General features: G+C 44.1%; 1 long non-coding RNA gene across 2 annotated transcripts in view; it reads left to right on the top strand.

Annotated features, from left to right (window-relative positions):
• LOC111173019 (uncharacterized) overlaps positions 1-16,234 on the top strand; it is a 30,318-nt gene extending 14,084 nt beyond the window's left edge. For both annotated transcript variants that reach the window (XR_002644077.3, XR_016393033.1), the window contains one exon: positions 2,560-16,234. This is a non-coding gene — a long non-coding RNA (uncharacterized LOC111173019). The remainder of the gene's footprint in view (positions 1-2,559) is intronic.
• The last annotated feature ends 4,031 nt before the right edge of the window (positions 16,235-20,265 follow it).

Genomic DNA, 20,265 nt, shown 5'->3' with positions numbered 1-20,265 from the left:
GCAGGTGGTAAAGGAACTTGATCCCAATAATGCATTCATTTGTCTAACATTTACTGATACCACTGTATGCATAGCCTATTGTAAACACTGAAGATACAACAGTGAACCCAACATGGGCTCTGGCTCTAAAACTCAGGGCAGTTGTCTTTAAACATTTTAAAACTACAGAATCCTTTGTTCAAAGGAAACCTTACAGATAAGCCCAACAATTAAAGAAAGGCAAAGCTCTAGGTGGCCTCTGATGAGGCTCTTGTGAACTCTAGGGACGCACAGAGCGCAGTGATTGCGCTGTGCTGCTGGGCAGGAATGACCCAGGGGCAGGGGACCCAAGAGCTATCTTCCAGCGTTTGATGGGGGGCCCTGGGGAAGAGGCGTCTGACCTATCCATGGTGGTCCCATGGAGTCAAGACTCTATTATGAAATAGAAAACCAACCCAAACGTCTAAATCACCAAACTGAAGAGAGAATAGGGAAATGGATGGCCTTCATGAGCAGCTGGAACCAGGGATAAGATGCTACCAGATCCTGGTCCCTTTTCTCCCTTCCCCCGCCCCTCACTCCCCTCCTCCCCATGCACTTCTAAGGGAGTCCCTACCCACAGGCCTTGCTGCAGTGAGTGACTACGAATGTGTGAGCCTGGCCATGTACTACGCCCTGAGGCAGCCCACACAGACACCCCTGAATGGCCCACCCTGGTCACCCGACTTAAGGGCAGCTTTAAGAGGCTGGAGGCTGGCCAGGGGCTATAACTTAGGTTTGCATTAAAAAGAAGAGCTGGGACAAATGAATTCTCTGTCTCTGAAAACGTGAGCCAAGAGACACAGAGAAGTTGCCGGTTAGCTCTGGGGAAGAGAGAAAGATTTACTTAGATTAGGGGTCTGAGATGGCCTTTGTGGGCTGTCCAGTCAAACGTGGGGAATCCCAGTTGGTCTCAGGTTAATTATGACTGGGGCCTCATTTCACTCTCATGAGTATTCGGACTTAGATGAAAAACTATTCAATCACTTTAATTATGGACCATAATAGGGTGTAGAGTGGGAGATGGGAAGGGATGAGAGAGAAGGTGGGGTCAGGCCTGGAAGAGCCTTGTGGGCCAGGCATAAGAGTTTTGACTTCTATGGTGAAGACTATGGGGATTTTTAACATGGAAAGTACAAGATCAATGTCTGCCTTTACAAAGATCATTCTGATAAAGTGTGGACGGCTGATGAGAGACAGGCTAAAGAGCTGAAGGCGATCAGCTGGGAGGCTGAACACTCCAGGCAAGACAGGGTGGTCTGAAATATACCGAGTGACTTGTAGAGATAAGAAAAGCAGATGTGTTCAAGGGCTATCCAGGAGGAAGATTTGAAAAGATTTTGGAGACTGATTAGATTTGGGGGGCGAGGGAGAGAAAGGTGTTAAGGGTGAACAGTGATGCATTTCTGCAGGAAAAGCCTGCTGGCGGCAGGAATGGTGAGTGCGGCTTTGAACGTGTTGGTTTTGAAGGCCATCAAAGTGGCGACTGAGTGATCAGGGTGTAATTAGGGAGATGCTGAATGGGGAGTGGTTGTTGGGGGTGGTGGGGGGGCGGGTAGCTTCATTCGTGGGAGTGGAAAGATCACACAGAGAAGATGGGTAGGGTGAAGAGCCGGAGGCGGGAGGGAGGACAGGTGAGGATAACACCCAGAGCTGTCTGTGCATCTGCGTCTCATGCTTTGCCTTGCATTCTGCTTATTCTTCTTCTTGTCATTCCCCACCACAGACTGTACTGGGTTTGAGGCCTGGCACCTTTTAAAGGTTGAATCATCTCCCACAGTGCCTTTGTGTAGCAGGTTGTTTGTATATATTTGGCACTAAATGATGGAAAATTTTTAAAGGCCTGTGAGATTGACCACCAGGAGATCACTGATAACCTTAGGAGAGCATTTTCCCAAGGTGTGTTGGAGCAGATGCCAGACTGCAATGGTACATGGAATGGCGGATGAAGGAGAAAGAAACCAGTAACTCAAGCTATAATCCAGGCTGCCTCACTTTCCACTGGTCCATCTTCTCCCTCTTCACTTTGAAGGCAGTATAGTTTTTAATTATTCTTGAAAGAAGGGCTTGAGACATTTAATCATTCGGTAGCCGCAGGTGCAAATGGGGGAGTCAGAATGTCTGGTATGTTTTCCCCTTAAGTCCAATGCTGCTAGAAGAACGACAGTGATAGGAAGCACGGTACTATGTTTGAATCCCAGCTTTGCACTTGGGAAGGGCACCATTTAGATAGCTCAGAATAATTTGGAATTTGAAATCAGATCAGATTTCAAATTGGGGCCAATATCTGGCTCTGTTATTTACTTACCTAATAGTTTTGCAAACTTTGTAAAGTTTCAACATCTCTGACTCTTGAGTTACTCATCAGGAAAATGGGGATGATAATGAATATCTTTCAATTTGCATAGCTAATTCAATGGGTGGTAGAAACTGAAGCTCACAGAGGTTTTATATAACATTCCCATGTCATTTGACTAGTATGTGACAGAGCTGGGATTCCAACCCAGAGCTCATCAGTTTTGATGTTTTTGTACTTTCTAGGGCACTCTGCTGCTTGACACATGACCTCAACTCTTCTTTGGACTGAAGCAAGGCATAAATAACGCGATAAATGCCTGGATCAAGAATATGCAAAGTTCCCTTCCCTACCCTCATTGTCCTTGGGACCTTAAGAAATTACCACCCCCCCCCCCGCCCCCACCGACTCCACCATTATCGCTGAAGTTTCTCATTAAATGGGTAGAAAATTGTATGACCTACTGCATAGGCTAATCATGAGGGTTAGACTAGTTCATGTCAGCGAAGGTACCCAACAGAGTACTCACATGGTAAGTGCAAATTAAATGGCAGCTAAAGCTGATTTCAGCTTTGGGGTCGGTGTTAACTCTTCTAACACGCTCTGCTGACAGTGACTGACTATAGTGATGGAGGCGGTTGTAGTAGGAGCAGCATTAGCTAACATTTGTAGAACACTGGGAAATCTCCAAGGGCCAGAAAATAACTCTCATTTAAATAATCTCATTTAAATTCACAACAGCTCTCTTAACAGATGTCATTATTCCTATTTTTACAGATTAAGATAGAAAGGCATAAAGAAAGAGGATAAGTCACTGGTCCAAAGTCATCTAGCCTTATGCGATAAAACAGGGGTCAAATCCAGGGCTCGGGGTATTAGTGAAGTTTCCACCTCCAGTAGACGCCAACACGTGAACCCCAAGGTTTGGTCAGAATTTATTCCCATGAAGAGTCTTATGAGCTAAAAAAGGAAATAAAAAGGCACTTTCCAGGAAGCGCCATGACTGCTGAAGAGGCAGACCCAACTGGCTCGCTGGCTTTGCTTCTGGGAGCTGACCCTGGGCTTTCGAGGACAGTGCTAGCAGCTGGGACAGAGGTGAAGGCATTGTCACCAAGCCGTCATCTCTCAATGGCTCCCCAGCCCCAGCCTGTGCTTCTGTGGCCTCCTGGCCTGCCAGCCCCCATTGCTGAGGCCAAGGGGAAGGAGAGAGAGACCTGGGTTAAAGGCTGGCAAGAGACATAGTCAGAAGGGAGAAAAGTGGAGCAAAAAAACCTGCTGAGGGGGCCTGGCAGGGAGGCTGTCCGCTTGCTCATCTGTATGCTCCGGGGTGAGGCCTGCAGTGGAAGGCACTGCCTGGGCAGAGTCATTTGGACGTGGGCAGTGAATCAACCAAACCCCATGGGCACCAGTTCTGGGCTTCTGGGGACTCAGATCCCATTCCCTGCTTGCCCTATCCTCTGCCCCAGCAGTGGGATGGGCCTCTGTGTGTGTGTGTGTGTGTGTGTGTGTGTGTGTGTGTGTGTGTGTGGTGTGTTCCCACATTAAAGAGGCAGAAAAGATGGAAGGCCCAGCGTCCGTCCCCAGCAGGAGCTCAAGCCCAGGACTGTGTCCTCTCACTTTCTCCCTGTAGCTGCTCTAAAGTCCTCTCCCCCAGATTGTTGGCAAAGCTGCAGAACTTCTGATTCAGTGACATTTTACAGGATCACCGTGTTCTTTCTTCAGAGCCATTTGAGATAGAACTGAGAACAGGAAGCCCACTGTCTCAGAGAACTGGACCAAGGATGGTGCTCCCCAAACAACGAGGGCTTCAGGGAGTCGGAGCAGGGGGGGAGCAAAGGCAGGAGCTAATACCCCTTGTGTTCCAGGCTGGCATCAGGTACTGTCACATGTTTTTTCTTTTAGTCCCCTCAGTAGTACCAGGAAGTGGGTAAAATTGTTCCCATTACAGGGAGAGGAAGTTGAAGCTAAGAGGGAGAAAAGTGATTCACCTAAGGTCATTCAGTGAGTAGGAGGCCTAAATGCTCTTTAACACCAGTCTTTTCTAATTCTCCATGATGACTCTTCCATTATGCCATGCAACCCCCAAGCTTTGCCGTGAACCAGAGTTCCTGGGACACATCACTGGTTTTTAAGGTAGTGCTGAATGGCGTGAGCTTGGCGGGGCTTACACGTGCACAGTGGTCATTGTGCCTTGTCTCCTTCTACACACTAAATCTAGGCTCTATCAGAAATTCTCCTGGAAAGACAGACAATTACCAGACTGAACTGGCCGCCTCCGTGCATATGGATATGGATGAGTATGCACACATAATCAGACAGACACACACGCCTACCAAAGAATCTTGGAGCTGGCAAAGAATTGGTCGGTCATTTAATCCAAATCCCTGATTCATTAAATTTCTAGTAGCTAAACTAGACAGTTTTCTGGTCTGTGCTTGGAGATTTATAGAATGTAAGAATTTTTACAAAGGGAGAATTGTAAGAAATAGTAACAAGTGGGGTGTGACCCCAACAATGCACAGGCTTACAGGGTAAGCACCCAGATTGTGTGGTGGTTGTGGTCAGGAGATGGTTTGGTTTCGGTAATAGCAGTGGCAGTGCTGGTGGTCCTGATGGAGGAGGTAGGGATGATGATGGAGGTGGTGGCTTGTTGCTAACAATGAAGGTGGTGGTGATGGTGTTGGTGGTGGTAGAAGAGGTGCAAGTGGTGCTGATGGTGGCAGAGGTGGTGGCGGTGGCCAATGATGGCGGAAGTGGTGGTGATGGTGGTTGGAGATGAAGGTGGTGGGGGAGGAGTAGAGGTGACAGGGTGGCAGGAATGGTAGTGATGGTGGTTAAAGATGGAGGGGAGGTGATTCCAGAGGAGGAGGCAGGGATGAAGGTGGAAGGGTGTGGTGGTGGCCTTAGAGGGAATGGTGGTTTACCCTCTAACATTTAGGCTTAAGTTGAACTTCTCAAAGTATGAGGAGCCAGTGCACATGGGGAAGGCTCCAGGCCCAGAGTTGGCAGAGGGTAAGTTCCTTCCTAGAACACCAAACACCTATCCGGATTGTCTCAGGGTAGCCCACTGCCATGAGGAGAAGCAAAAGTCCATAGCTCCCTCCCGGCCTGCCCACCCCAGGGTGCTACTTGGCTCTGGAAGTCCCCCAGGCCAGAATCCCGCCAGATACAGCCAGTGTCCACCATTCCCAGGTCACAGGACTCTGAGACCTTGCAAAATTTTTGAAGCTTCAATAGAAATGGTTTTGATAGAAACACTCTCAGGTCCACAAAATGTAACACATTTCCTCTGATAGGTACATACGCCCCCGCCCCCCTCCCCCACACTTACACTCACACAGTTTCTGCAGAAGTTTGTGCTATTTGTTTTTAAAAACCAGTATACACAGAATAGAGTATGTGCTTAACGTGCCACATGCCCACCTCCGCCATCCTGATCCGGGCTGCTTACATGGTGCTGGCAGCTTTGCCGCTGACTTAGTCACTGAGACACCACTCGTGAAGAAAATCAATATGTTGTTTGCCTCTCTGAAGTGAGAGCATGCCAGATGAAGAGTCACAAACAGTGGCCTTGACAGCAGCTCTCCATGGTCCCCCAGTCAACACCAGGCTTGCCTTCTGTTGAGTTTCAGCAGCCTTCTTACCTGTCAGGAGTGACATATGGGATACTTGATAGACGAAACCTCTACTCTGCATGATCTACGTTAACTAGTATGACATATGGGCTTCCCTTGGCAAGTAGCTATTTTCAAGGCTGTTTTAGGGTAGCCTGGACCCATAATGACTCCTATCATTTATTATGCTCCACAGAACCCCTTCCCCACAAAAGCATGTGCAGCTCATATTCCAAGCACTCCTCCATCCATCACCTCCATGCTCCCAGCAGTACCTCCCAAATCAGAAATTCACTGAAGTGTCTGCCTTTGATATGATCCCTTACTTCCTTGCATGGTGAGTAATAGAAGAAGGTAGAAGAGCATGTAAATAATCATTCCTTCTTGGTGCCTGGTTCTTGGGAGACACTTAGAAAATGAACATTCAGTGAAGGGAATGAGGGCTGGGGCTCCAGATGTGGAATCTCTAGTTTTTTTTAAGGCCACATTAACTGCAGTGCACGGAAAAGGTCAACTGAAATCTTCGACGGCCTCCTGGAAGCAAAGGGCCCAACTCAGCACTGCCAGACCATGAATACAGTTTCCTAGGACCACAGGCTATGAAGCCTTTGTCTGGACAGGTTTGCATAAGACAGTGGTACATGTTGGTACCTAGAAATTCTCCAGACCCACGATTTTAAGGGTTTCCTTTGTATCCCAGTTGTCTCCACAAGGATAGGGTCAGCCCTTGGTAGCTACAGCCCCTTGAAACTCTGGACGGTGACTCAGAGATTAGCCATAAACAAAAAGTCACCTGTGGCATGAGGCTTTGGCACTGTGTGTACCTGGCAGTAGTGTCCCTGCAACCCCACCTGGCTCTCAGTCTCCATACAAGGAGGGGCCCCTAAATTCTAGCAAACCACAGAAGCAAAGGCCAGTTTTAAGGAAATTGCCACTTTCCACGGTAAAATAAAATAATATCCAGACTCTGCAGCAGATTCTGCTGGTTGCTAACTGAACTTCCCAACTGAATCCTCATTCTGTTCAGACATCCACCCATTACCAGCATGGCATTCCACTGACGTCTGTTACTGGTCCAGGAGTGGGAAGTGTAAGAAATTATAGTCAAAGAAATTGTCTAGTTTAGCTACTAGAAATTTAATGAATCCAAATCCCTGATTCATTAAATTTCTAGTAGCTAAACTAGACAGTTTTCTGGTCTGTGCTTGGAGATTTATAGAATGTAAGAAGCCACTGCTATTTAGCCACTGCTAATGTAAGCACTGCCACTGCTATTACCGAAACCAAACCATCTCCTGACCACAACCACCACACAATCTGGGTGCTTACCCTGTAAGCCTGTGCATTGTTGGGGTCACACCCCACTTGTTACTATTTCTTACAATTCTCCCTTTGTAAGAAATTATAGTCAAAAAATTGAGGTAGCATCATACTTCTTGATATGCACAAGACGTAGTCCTGATTGCCATTAGCAGCCATCTTAAAACCACAAGGGAAACCAGTTTGGGGTAGCAGCTGACACTGAGGGCAGCTGAGTGGAACGCAGAAAGAACCTGCGTATTTGATGCCATCATTGAAATGTGGGTTGCAGCCTGCCTGGGGCCTACTCTACCCCAAGCCTCCTGTTATGTCTGATAATGCATCTCCCTATTGTTTGATTCAACACATTCTGTTCCTTGCAGTCAAAAAGATCCTAAGTGATATTCGCTGCAAGGCTGAGTTGGGAGGAAGATTCTCCACATGGAGAGAGGCAGAAAAAACAACATGGCCCAACTCTCATTTCCAAAGATTCACCTTTCACGAGGACCTCAGAGGGCGCTACTCCTCTTTAATGCCGTGACTACAATCCTTCTCTTAACAGCTCCCCTGTAGAGCAGAGGGTAGGCTGGGATATTTACACAATTCTTCATGCAGTGTTCAGAGATAGTAGCAGGAAAAAACACAGAGAGTAACTTGCAACTAGATAATCTGGTTCTCAAGATACTCCTTGGTCTTTAGATTATGGCTTTGGGTATCATTCAGTCTTTATATGCTGGGCACCATCCAGCATCCGAAAGTCATGCCTTAGAAATCCATGCTCATTGACGCCTAGCATGCGAGTAAAGGAAAGAGCCCTAGAGCAACAGGGAATCCTTTCTCCCACCTTCTCGGTTTCATGCCTTTTCTTGTGGTGATTGACTTGGGAAAGGCCACATGTCTCAACTTTAAGAAGTCCTTCTTAAGGCCACAACAGATACAATGAATAATGTTGTTAAATAATACATGAGAAGGAAACTCCATCCCGGTATAATGCAATGACTCGAGCATCGATACAAGAGCCAGAAATAGGTCATAAGGGGGACAAGAGCATTATTTCTTTACAAGCTATGGAATGGGTCATGGGTCTCTACCAGTGTGGACCCCCGAATCAGCCGGGCCCAGGCCTCTACAGCCCATGCTGAACACCGTATAAAAGAGATGTCATAGTACATACCCTCCATTCCTATATTGGCAATGGAGCATGGTAGACTGTGGCCCACTGCCTGGGTTTGCCCCCATTTTCGTCACTTGCTTGTTGTTGTTGTGGGAACTTAAGCAAGTCACTTAGTCCTTTGAGCCTCAGTTTCTTTGTGTGCAAGCCTATTACACAGGTTGTCATGATGATTAAGAAGATAAAGTATATAACTGTACCTGGCACATCAGTAGTTTCCTAATACATGGTAATTATTTTTAGTTATTAATAACCATTCAGCCAGTTTCCCAATTCCTCCTGTGACCTGTTTCAGCAACTCGCAACTATGTCTTAGCGGCTCATTCTTCTGTTGGGTTTCCACATGACCCTCACATTGGACACACAACTTACTCTTTCCCAAGTTACAGCATTGGTGGTACTCCATCCTGCAATGTCCAGCAGGCATTCTTGCAGAACAGCCTCTGGCATTTCCAGGCCCCAGGACTCTGCCTGTCCAGAGGTGACTCCCTGGGCTGCACTCCCACCCATCATATCCAGACAGGACCAAACCCAAAGCCTTTGAAAGACTCTGATTGTAAGTAGAGGAGACTGTTCCCAGGGAAAATGAGCCCATGAAGCAGCCTCCTTGGAAGTGTTGGAGAGGTGCATGGCTCTCAGTTGAGCCTTCACCATTTCAACGATATGATGGCATTGAATGGCGAACTGCCCCAGCTTTGGTGGGAAGTAAGTCTGGGCACTGCCAGCATAATAAACAGTTTGATCTCTCTTAATAAGGCCCGTCTGCCTGTGGTGGGCCAGAGCCGACAAAATCTCCTGGGGCTCCTAGAGCCAGATGCCTTTCAACGGGTTTTGCCATCAATCTTAATAAATACAAGGAGGCAGCAACTGGCACGATAAATTCAAAACAATCCTGACCTGGGAGGCTTGTGCTCAGAAACCCTCACCATTTCAAATCAATTCAGCCAATATTTACAGGGCATCTCCCATGAACCGGTCACTATACTAGGCAATGGGATTACAAAAATGAGTAAGATTGTCACTGTCCTGGAGATGCTTAGAGCTGGAGAGAGGTGAGGAGTGGGGCAGATGAGGGCCAAGAGGGTAAAAAAGAATTATAGGTTCTAACACAGGGACATAAATAGGGTGTAAGGGGTACACTGAAGAAAGAGGGGTCAGTTCTCCTGGGATTAGGAGGGTCAGGAACGTCTTCTCAGGGGAAGTGACCCACATATCAGGTCAACAAATATGTATTGACTGTTAACTGGCACCAATATCTGTGCTAGAGGATTTCACAGGCATTATCTCTTTTATGCTTCACAAAAACCCTGTGAAGTAGATATTGTTATCCCTGTGATTTTCAAAGATGGGGAAACGTAAGTCCAAAGGTCACATGGCTAATGAATGATAGGGAGCTTTGATAGAATTAGAGCCCTCAGTCTGACCACCCAAACAATGGATGTCCTAACTTTGGGGGTCTCTTTTGTCCATGCACATAAGCTTCAGCCTAGCACTTACATAAGTAGATGCCCAGATATCTACTCATCATTCTGGTGACAGGAAAATTCATGCAAGTGAAACCCACAAACAGAGAAGCTAAGGTGAACCCCCCTTCCTCATATCCCCACTTTCTTCCTCATTATCTCTCTCAGTTTTAGAGGCCTTAAACTTGACAAAAAAAAAAAAAAGAATTCTTTGCCTGCAGAAGCCACTATGCTTCCCTGTTTCATCATGTTTGCCTTGAAACTGACAAACAGCCTACTGCGGAGGACACCAGAGTAGGGTGGGCGGTAGGCTGAGAAGAGAAGGGTAACAGTGTGGAGTGGGGAGGGGAGGAGGGAGGGAGAGGGGAGAGGAGGGAGTCCTGCCAGGGCTGTGAGGACCTAGGGCTAAGGGACAGGAAGAGAGGGGTGAGTGTGGAGGCAGAGACCTAATCATGTGGGGAGAAGATACGGAGGGTGAAAAGGAGATGGCCCACTGATCCAGAGAGAGAAGCAGGAAGAACCATAGCAGGGCTCAAAGAGGGCAAAACAAAGGATGGTTTTCACATATTCAGTCAATTCTGGCTACTCCTGCCTTGATCCTTGTGTCCCAGACCTGAAGCGTCTTTGGAGGGATACTGTGCTGGCTCCTTAAAAGTATAGACTCAAGTATTGGAAGTACTGGTTTCTGAAGGAAGAGGCTAGACCTCAGGCTCTCCGTCAGTAAAGGAGGGGAGCGAGGATTAGCCCAGGTGATCTTTCCAGCTCTGACACTCCAGGACATCAGGGCCAGCCCATTTCCCTGGCTTTGGTTGGATAGAGAGGATACTAAGAGTCTGGGGACTTGAGCCAGTTCTGTAGGACCATGTGAAGAAGTGGCAGATTTAAAACAGAATCAATAAATAAGCTGCTACTTAAGGAAGGCAATCTTAGGCCTACCCTCCTTCAGGTAGTTTTCCCAAAATCCTTTTGTGGTCATACCATATTTCCCTTTCGCCATGTAGACTCAGCTTTAACTGAGCGGTTACTTACAGACTGAAGAGGTCACGAGGTGCAAGACCCTAGCACAGGGTAGTAGGCAGAATCATGTCCCTTGGATATTAGGCCCAAATCCCTGGAAGCGGTGGAGGTTACCACATTTGTAAGAAGGGGCTCTGCAGGTGTGATTAAGTTAAAATTTTGAGATGAGGTAATATTCTGGGTTATCCAGGTGCGCCCTAAATACAGTCTCATGTATCTTTCTAAATGGGAAGCGGGGGAGGTTTGATGCAGACAGAGGAGAAGACCATCTGAACGACACTAGCCTTTAAGATTAGAGCGAGTGATACAGCCGCAAGCCAAGGAATGCCAGAAGGTGGAAGAGGCAAGGAATAGATTCTGCCTTAGAGCCTCCAGACAGAGTGCAGCCCTGTCATTGTCTGACTGGACATTGATTTCTGTCCAGTCAGACTGATTTTGGCCTTCTGGCCTCCAACACTGTGAGAGAATATATTTCTGTTGTTTTTAAGGCACTAAGTTTGTGGTAATTTGTTACAGCAGCTGTAGAAAATGAATACACCCAGTCTCATCCTGCCCCCTGACTCATGCCTACACATTCTGCACACAAGCCCTGCAGTCTGAGTGTATCATGGGCTTTCTGTGTCCCTTGGAATGATGGGGCATCTGGACTCTCTGGGCAAGCTGTAATGAGAAAGCCATGGACTTGGAGGTATGGAGAGGACCTGAATTGGAGATCCAGTTCATTGATTTTTGTGGTGGGCAGAAGACTTAGCCTTTCCAAGCCTGTTTTCCCATCATAAGATGGGAGTGGTAATCCCTGACTATCTCACTGCTGTCATGTTAGGACTACATGATATAATGGACTTAAAGGTGGTTTGTCACCTTTAAAGCTCCGTGTACCTTATTATTTTTCATTAAATCCTGCTTCCTGTGCACAATCCGGGGCAGATCCCTAGTGATATGCAAGTAAGAGTCAGGTTGGGAGAGTCTTCTGTGGCTCTTGGTAGCTCTGGCATTTCTCTGATTCTGTGAACAGGGAGCAGTGGCACAAGGTATGAATGATCCTAGGGAGGGTTTATGGATGTAAACCCTTTTCCAGTCCCGCCTAAACTGGGGTCACTGTGTACTTTGTCCATAGACTGGTCAAGACCATAAAAATCCTAGATGTGTTCATGACCTTAGCATCACCAAGGTGAAAGGACCTGGCGTGAGTCTGATAATTTCCTGACAATGTGTTATTTGCTTTATGTCTCCGGTACCTAGCATGGAAGCCCCAATAAATGTTTATTGGATGAATGAAGGAATGAATGGATATATGAATGAATGAATGAAAAGAAATGAGCCTTGAATATCCACAAAACCTCCATATCACAACCTTCTTATATCCTCCAATATAGTACCTGTTTATGGGTTTTTGTGTTTTTTTAACATCTTTATTGGAGTATAATTGCTTTACAATGGTGTGTTAGTTTCTGCTTTACAACAAAGTGAATCAGCTATACATATATCCCCATATCTCCTCCCTCTTGTGTCTCCCTCCTACCTTCCCTATCCCACCCCTCTAGGTGGTCACAAAGCACTGAGCTGATCTCCCTGTACTATGTGGCTGCTTCCCACTAGCTATCTATTTTACATTTGGTAGTATATATAAGTCCATGCCACTCTCTCACTTCGTCCCAGCTTACCCTTCCCCCTCCCCATGTCCTCAAGTCCATTCTCTATGTCTGCATCTTTATTCCTGTCCTGCTCCTAGGTTCTTCATAATGTTTATGGGTTTTAACCTAAGTTCTCCTGTCTCACACTATTTCCCTGGATCTCTGTTCTGAGCTTGGTTGGAACAAATTCTTTCAAGTCTCCATTAAAGAATCACTTCCAATACCATTAAGTACTGTCCATGGTCCTCTCCTGAATTTACTGGTTACCTGTAATCACCACCCATTTGGGTTTCCACCACTGCACTGGACTCTAGGGGTACAGCAGCAGCCAGCCTTGTTGTCTGAGGACAGAATCCTCTCTGTCCCATATTCTGTTAGAACATCCAGCTGCACCTCAGGACCAGCAGCAGCAGAATTAGAGTCCCCCAACTTCCATCCCACCACATCTTACCTCTTTTACCTAGGCTGCTAAGGTCCAAGCATGGTTTCCCCAGATTCTATTAGAGACATACTTAGGAGAAGAATGAGGACCAAAAATTTCTATAGATCAAATGGAATTTTTGAGAAGCTTGGTTTTCTTTTTTTCTTATTGCTTGTTACAGTAGTATATGTTCATTGTATAGAGCTCAGAAAGTACATAAAAGCATAGAGTATTAGATAAAGTCATTAGATGGCACAAACAAATGGAAAGATTTTCTGTGCTCATGGATTGGAAGAATTAATATTGTTAAAATGTCCATACTGCCCAAAGCAATCTAGAGATTCAGTGCAATCCTTATCAAAATACCAATGGCATTTTTCACAGAAATGGAACAAATAATCCTAAAATTTGTATGGAACCATGAAAGACCCTGAATAGCCAAAACAATCTGAGGGAAGAACAAAGCTGGAAGTATTATGTGCCCTGATTTCAAACTATACTACAAAGCTATAGTAATGAAAACTGTATGGTACTGGCACAAAAACAGACACATAGATCAGTGGAACAGAAAAGAGAACCCCCCCAAAAAGCCCACGCTTATATGGTCAGTTAATTCATGACAAAGGAGACAAGAATATACAGTGGGGAAAAGACAGTCTCTTCAATAAATGGTGTTGGGAATACTAGACCACTTTCTTACACCACATAAAAAATAAACTCAAAATGGATTTAAAGACTTTAAGTGTAAGACCTGAAACCATAAAACTTCTAGAAGAAAACATAGGTAATGTGCTGTTTGACATCAGTCTTAGCAATATATTTTTGGATCTGTCTCCTCAGGCAAGGGCAACAAAAGCAAAAATAAACAAATGGGACTGCATCAAACTAAAAGGCATTTGCCCAGTGAAGGAAACTATCAACAAAATTAAAAGGCAACCTACTGAATGGGAAAAAATATTTGCAAATGATATATTTCATAAGGGGTTAATATCCAAAATATAAAAAGAACCCACACATTTCAATAACCAAAAAAGAAATAATTCAATTTAAAAATGGACAGAGGACCTGAATAGACATTTTTCCAAAGAAGACACACAGATGGCCAATAGGCACATGAAAAGATGCTCAACATCGTTAGTCATCAGGGAAATGCAAATCAAAACTGCAATGAGATATTACCTCACACCTGTCAGAATGGCTATTACCAAAAAGCCAAGATATAACAAGTGTTGGTGAGGATGTAGAGAAAAGGGAACCTTTGTGCACTGTTGGTGGGAATGTAAATTGGTGCAGCCACTTTGGAAAACGGTATGGAGGTTCCTCAAAAATTTAAAAATAGAACTACCATACAATCCAGCAATTTCACTTCTGGGTACCCACCTATAGAAAATAAAAACACTAATTTGAAGAAATATATGTACACCTATGTTCATTACAGCATTATTTACAATTGTCAAGATATGAAAGCAACCCAAGTGTTTATTGATAGATGAATGGATAAAAAAGATATAGTATATATTAAATATATACAATGGAATATTACTCAGCCATAAAAAAGAATGAAATGTTGCCATTTGCAACAACATGCATGGACCTAGAGGGTATTATGCTAAGTGAAATAAGCCAGACAGCGAAAGACATTTTACTATATGAATTCACTTATATGTGGAACCTGAAAAACAAAACAAATGAACAAATATAACAAAACAGAAACAGACTCACAGATACAGAGAACAAACAGGTGGTTGCCAGAGGGGAGGGGGGTGAGGGAGGAGTGAAACAGGTGAGCGAGATTAAGAGGTACACACTTCCAGTTACAAAATAAATGAGTCACAGGGATGAAATGTACAGCATGGGTGATATAGTCAGTAATATCATAATAAATTTGTATGGTGACAGATAGTAACTAGACTTATCATGGTGATCATTTTGTGATATATAGAAATATCGAATCACTATGTTATACACCTGAAACAAATGTAAGATTTTATGTCAACTATACTTCAACAAAAAAAGAAAGGGAAAAAAGGTCATCATAATTTTACCATCTAGGGTCAATCACTATTAACATTCTGGTATATTTCCTTCCAGTCATTTTTCTATAATTTTTACATAATTGAGATCATAGAGTATACACAATTTAAATTTTTCTTTCTAAATGTAACAATTAGCATAAAGCATTTATATCATAAAAATGCTCTATAAATATAATTATTATGTATTATATATATTAGTTGCTGCATAATGTTTTTCAATCTAATATTAACAATGATTTATAGATGTAATCCTCAGTCAGCTCTCCCTTAGTGCTCCAACTCTGTCCTATATTCTTTTTTTTTTAAATGGAAATGCATTTCTTTTATTTATTTATTTATTTTATTTTACTTTTGGCTGTGTTGGGTCTTCGTTTTTGTGCGAGGGCTTTCTCTAGTTGTGGCAAGCGGGGGCCACTCTTCATCGCGGTGCGCAGGCCTCTCACTATCGCGGCATCTCTTGTTGCGGAGCACAGGTTCCAGACCCGCAGGCTCAGTAGTTGTGGCTCACGGGCCTAGTTGCTCCGCAGCATGTGGGATCTTCCCAGACCAGGGCTCGAACCCATGTCCCCTGCATTAGCAGGCAGATTCTAAACCACTGCACCACCAGGGAAGCCCTGTCCTATATTCTTTGTTCCCTGTACAATCCATTTGCAGAACTCAGCATCACTTTGAGCTCTCTAAGAAGAATTCGTTCATTCCAAAGCAACAGTGAGCAATGAAGAATGTAGACTGGTACTCAAGATTTGACAGGGTAGACAGAAGAAAGATACTGCAATGCATTATCCTGAAGCAAACAATTTTACTAAATGCATCTCTTAACCACTTCTGATTTATATTAAGCCCCTATGCGGCTGGAGCAGGAGTTTTTTCATTTTTGTTTCTGTTTCCCAATTCTTCTTTCCTTCTTCCTACATACTACCCCATCCCCCCATTATATATAGTTTTAACTACTAAGAGCTCCTAGCTTCACAGACTTACACTCATCCTGGCACTCACACTCATCCTGGCACTCAGGAAAACAAAGGGTCTTTGAACACCTGGACTCATGTACCTTCTGTAGAAAGTAATTTAATGACAATCATTTGATAATTGAATAGGCCTTAAAAATAACCAATCCATTCTCCCATCCCCACTGACCTCATTTATCATCATCGTGTATTTCTTCCAGACACATAAAATGCCTTCCCTAAGAGTAAATGACTTTCTCAATTTCATTAAACTGGTGTATAATAAAATCTCCTTAATTTGTTTTTCATGGGATCAACTCTTTCTTACTTGGGTCTGAATAAGAAAAACTTGTTTTAAGGAAAATAAAAATGGAAAACCGTGCATACAAATATGAAACGTGTATATGTGAATTCCATAGATTCCCAGAAAATCTAATCAAGGGATGTTTTATTGGGGGAAGAAGGGAACGGTGACAGTTTAAACAAAATCCATTCGGTAGAAAGAAGGCATTGGACGAGTGAGGAAGCCTAAAACCGAGGGTCAGGATGTGGTATTTTTATCTTCTGGGAAGGTCCCTGTCGCTGTCAACAGAAGACCTGTCCGCGTAAGGAGAGTCCTGCCTAGAACGCTGGATCCAGGAGTGCACAGCTCATTTCTGAAAACCACAGCCACTTGCAGCTTGTTCAAAGGGAATTACGATAACCATTCGAAGGGCTATAAGGAAAGCCTGAAAGCAGGGACCAGTGGCTCCGTGTTAAGCATCTGGAGGAAGTAAACGGGGTGGGGGTGATTCCCACTTACAACCAGGCAAAGACGGGTCTGACTTGCAAATCCTGAGAGACTGTAAGCAACAGAAGATGCAGGAGGTCCCCGAGAAGAAAGCGCCAAGGTGGAGACGGAAGCAACAACCACCCGCCGTGAGCTGACCAAAAGCATTGCCTCCTCAAAGCTTTTGTTTGTGAGCAAGAAAATAGCACGCTCTACTGGGAGTGGTGTAGCTAAAGAGCCGCCCTGAGGACCACCCCCTCTCTTGGAGCCTGGGGACTCTGCAGAACCTGGAGGTGGTTCCCTGCCCCTTGCTCTACCCATCAAGTGTCCTGTCTGTTACCCGAGCCTCCCAGGGTGAGGGTCTGGGGATGACGGTGGGCTAGGGTTGCAGGTTTAGCACAATCTTCACCCGCAAAACAACCAAAAAATCCAGGATCTCCAGGTAAATTTGAATTTCAGATAAATATTTTTTTTAGTGTAATATGTTCCAAATATTGCACGGCAACGCTAAGATGATGACAAAACTAATGACTGTCCAAGTTTCCCATTAGTAGTAAAGAAAAGAGGAAGTTAGAGAAATAGGGAACTTAGTTATTGGAGAAGCAGTCTGTGTGTGTGTGTGTGTGAGAGAGAGAGATTAAACTGTCAACAGATGCTTAGGGAACTCACAAGAAGACAAAAATGCTTCTTAAAAACTTAGGTTCCACTGTAAACAGAAAACAAGTCATTTATGTGGATTTTCTACCATTTCTGTTTTTTTTTTTTTTAAGATCCCATATTTTTTCTCCTCATAAGGACCTTTTGTACTTACACCATCAGAACTGTGATTTGAGAGCTTGCCGATGCTCTCCAGGTACCCTCTTAGCCACGAAATCACACCTATTCTTCGCAGAGGCTCTGACAGCTGCCTGCCCCAGGTGCAGGGTGGATCTTTAAGGAGGTCCAGCTATCTTCTCCCATGTCATCGTGAAGTAACTGTGAGACTACTTGGAAGTTTTGTTTCCCAAAGTTCCTTTCCACCCACACCACGACCACATCACCATCACAACTTCCTTACTGGTTGGAATTTGGTCTAGAAAAGTTATCTGCTACTTCCTTTACTCCCTGGGAGATAAAATAGTCAGAAAGGCAAATTATGAATGTATCAGATGCTCTGCTTTTAGCCAAATGATGTTCCACAGATCTGAATAGTACAAGTTCCCAGCTTACTATATTCTCCCTGGGGCCAGTTTTATGACCTGTATCAGAAACGCACCCTCCATTGCCTCTCTCTGACCGGGTCTGTCGTGTCTTTTCCCCCACTTGAGTTTGCCCACTCGCTCCTTTGCCTGGTGCTCCTCTCGGGAGCATTGTCCATTTCCAGATAGCCTAAACCTTCTTGACTTCTGTCTCTGCTTTGGTCTGTTGGTGGTGGGTATGTGCTTTATGAATGGCACCTATCCTTCAGTTGTCCTATTTCAGCCTTGAGGCCCATATTGCTGTGACCCGGAGAGCCATGCCAGAGCACATGGGATGCCCCGTGGATCACCTGTTTCGCTTTGCTCAAGACGCAGACGTTTTGGACATCTGCAATGAGAAAATATTGTCTCAGGCATCCCAGGGAGGCACCTCGGATTCTCTTACTCATCTTGTGGTGGTGGTCTGCCCAGGGTTCCTTTCCTTCTCCTGCTTCTAGTGATAAGAACTTCCTCTTCCCTTGGAAACTGCCCTCCTGTAACCCCCTTATGTCTCTGCTGGAACCATCAGTTGCAACACCCCACCCTCTGGCCACAGGGGAAGTTTCATCAACCCCTGGGTGAATCCGCCCAGGCAGTTTCATCCCATCTTTATATCACAGAGACAAGCTCACGAGACAGCACATGTATCAATTTGGATCAATCTTCCCCTGAGAGCACCTACGAGGTCATTAGTGGGGTGATTTAGACCTGAATGGTGGGTAACAATGATCCCCTCTCCTCCTGCTAAAATAACCCCATCCTTAAAGGCAAGTAGAGCTGAGTGGTGGAGGGAGGGACAGATCTGGTGACATCATTCAAGTCCCTTCATCCAGTTATGCCTGTGGCTACCCCACTCCTGGACTTCCATTTTGTGCTCCACCTGCTTTGCATTGGGTTTAACATTTGCAGCTAAAGAGTCCTGAACAACACACACTTGGCATCTGCCGTTCTCCCTGGACTTAACTGACGCTAAATGCCAGCACATTCATTCTCTCCCACAATTCTCAACATCAGTCCCATCGACTAGGCTGATCATCCCCATTGTAAACATAAAGGAGACTTAAAGAATGCACAGCTAGTAAAGAGCTCTGCTGGAATCTCAATGCAGATTTTGACTCCAAGTCTTTTTCAAATATTTTTACTGTGATGCACAGAAAAAAATTTTAGTATGCTAATATGCACATATTGTTATGGTGAACCATATGAAACTGCAGATGTTGGACCTTTTTGACCTTAAAATGGTAATTTCATATAGTTCAATCTCTATGTATGGTATAACAGAAACAAAAAGATTATGAAATAATCCTTACCTCTGTTATGTATAATACATTGTAATATATTTTATCCTACTTCATCTTTTTTTCTCTCTTTTTAAATTGAAATTATAGTTGATGTACGATATTGTGTTAATTTCAGGTGTACAAAAAAGTGATTCAGTTATACATATAGATTCTTTTTCTTAATAGGTTATTATAAGACATTGAATATAGTTCCTTGTGCTATACAGTAGGTCCTTGTTGTTTGTCTATCTTATATACAGTAGTGTGTGTCTGTTAATCCCAAACTCCTATTTTATCCCTTCCTATCCTACTTTATCTTTTAAAATGCTGGTCACAACCCACTAAACTGATTTCATGACACCCTAATGAGTTGTGACATGCAGTTTGAGAAAATATGACCTACACGAAACCATTCTGGTAACAATGCTTCTCTGAAATGTTAATCCCACTCCCTTTAAATATCACTTTAAATCTCTTGTGTAAACTTTCAGACACAAATGTCCTTCTTCATCATCGTTTCAGCCAGAGTTCATCTGCCTGGATTCTCTTCAGAAGTATCTAGAAGGGCTGCCTGCTAAGTCACACCTGGGGTATGGGATATGGTGAGCCCACCATGAGGATCACTCCAACTAAATTCAAGAACCACAACCTAGAAATTGTCATATGAAGTGAGGTAAACCAGACAGAGAGAGACAAATATCATGTGATACCACTTATATGTGGAATTAAAAAAAAAATACAAATGAACTGATACACAAAACAGAAACAGACCCACAGACATAGAAAACAAACTTATGGTTACCAAAGGGGATGGGGAGGAGGGTTAAATTAGGAGTTTAGGATTAACATATATACACTACTATATTTAAAATAGATAACCAACGAGGACCTACTGTATAGCACAGGGAACTATACTCAATATTTTGTAATAACCTATAAGGGAAAAGAATCCGAAAAAAAGATATATATGTGTGTGTAGCAATCACTTTGCTGTATACCTGAAACTAAAACAACATTGTAAATCATCTATACTTAAATATTAATTAATTAATTAATTAAAATTTGAAAAATAATAAATTCAAG

Source organism: Delphinapterus leucas, chromosome 4 (genome assembly GCF_059928025.1).
Source record: "Delphinapterus leucas isolate spDelLeu-1000000601 "Yukka" chromosome 4, BTC_Dleu_Yukka2, whole genome shotgun sequence".
NCBI lineage: Eukaryota > Metazoa > Chordata > Mammalia > Artiodactyla > Monodontidae > Delphinapterus > Delphinapterus leucas.
This window is presented reverse-complemented; position numbering and strand designations above follow the sequence as displayed.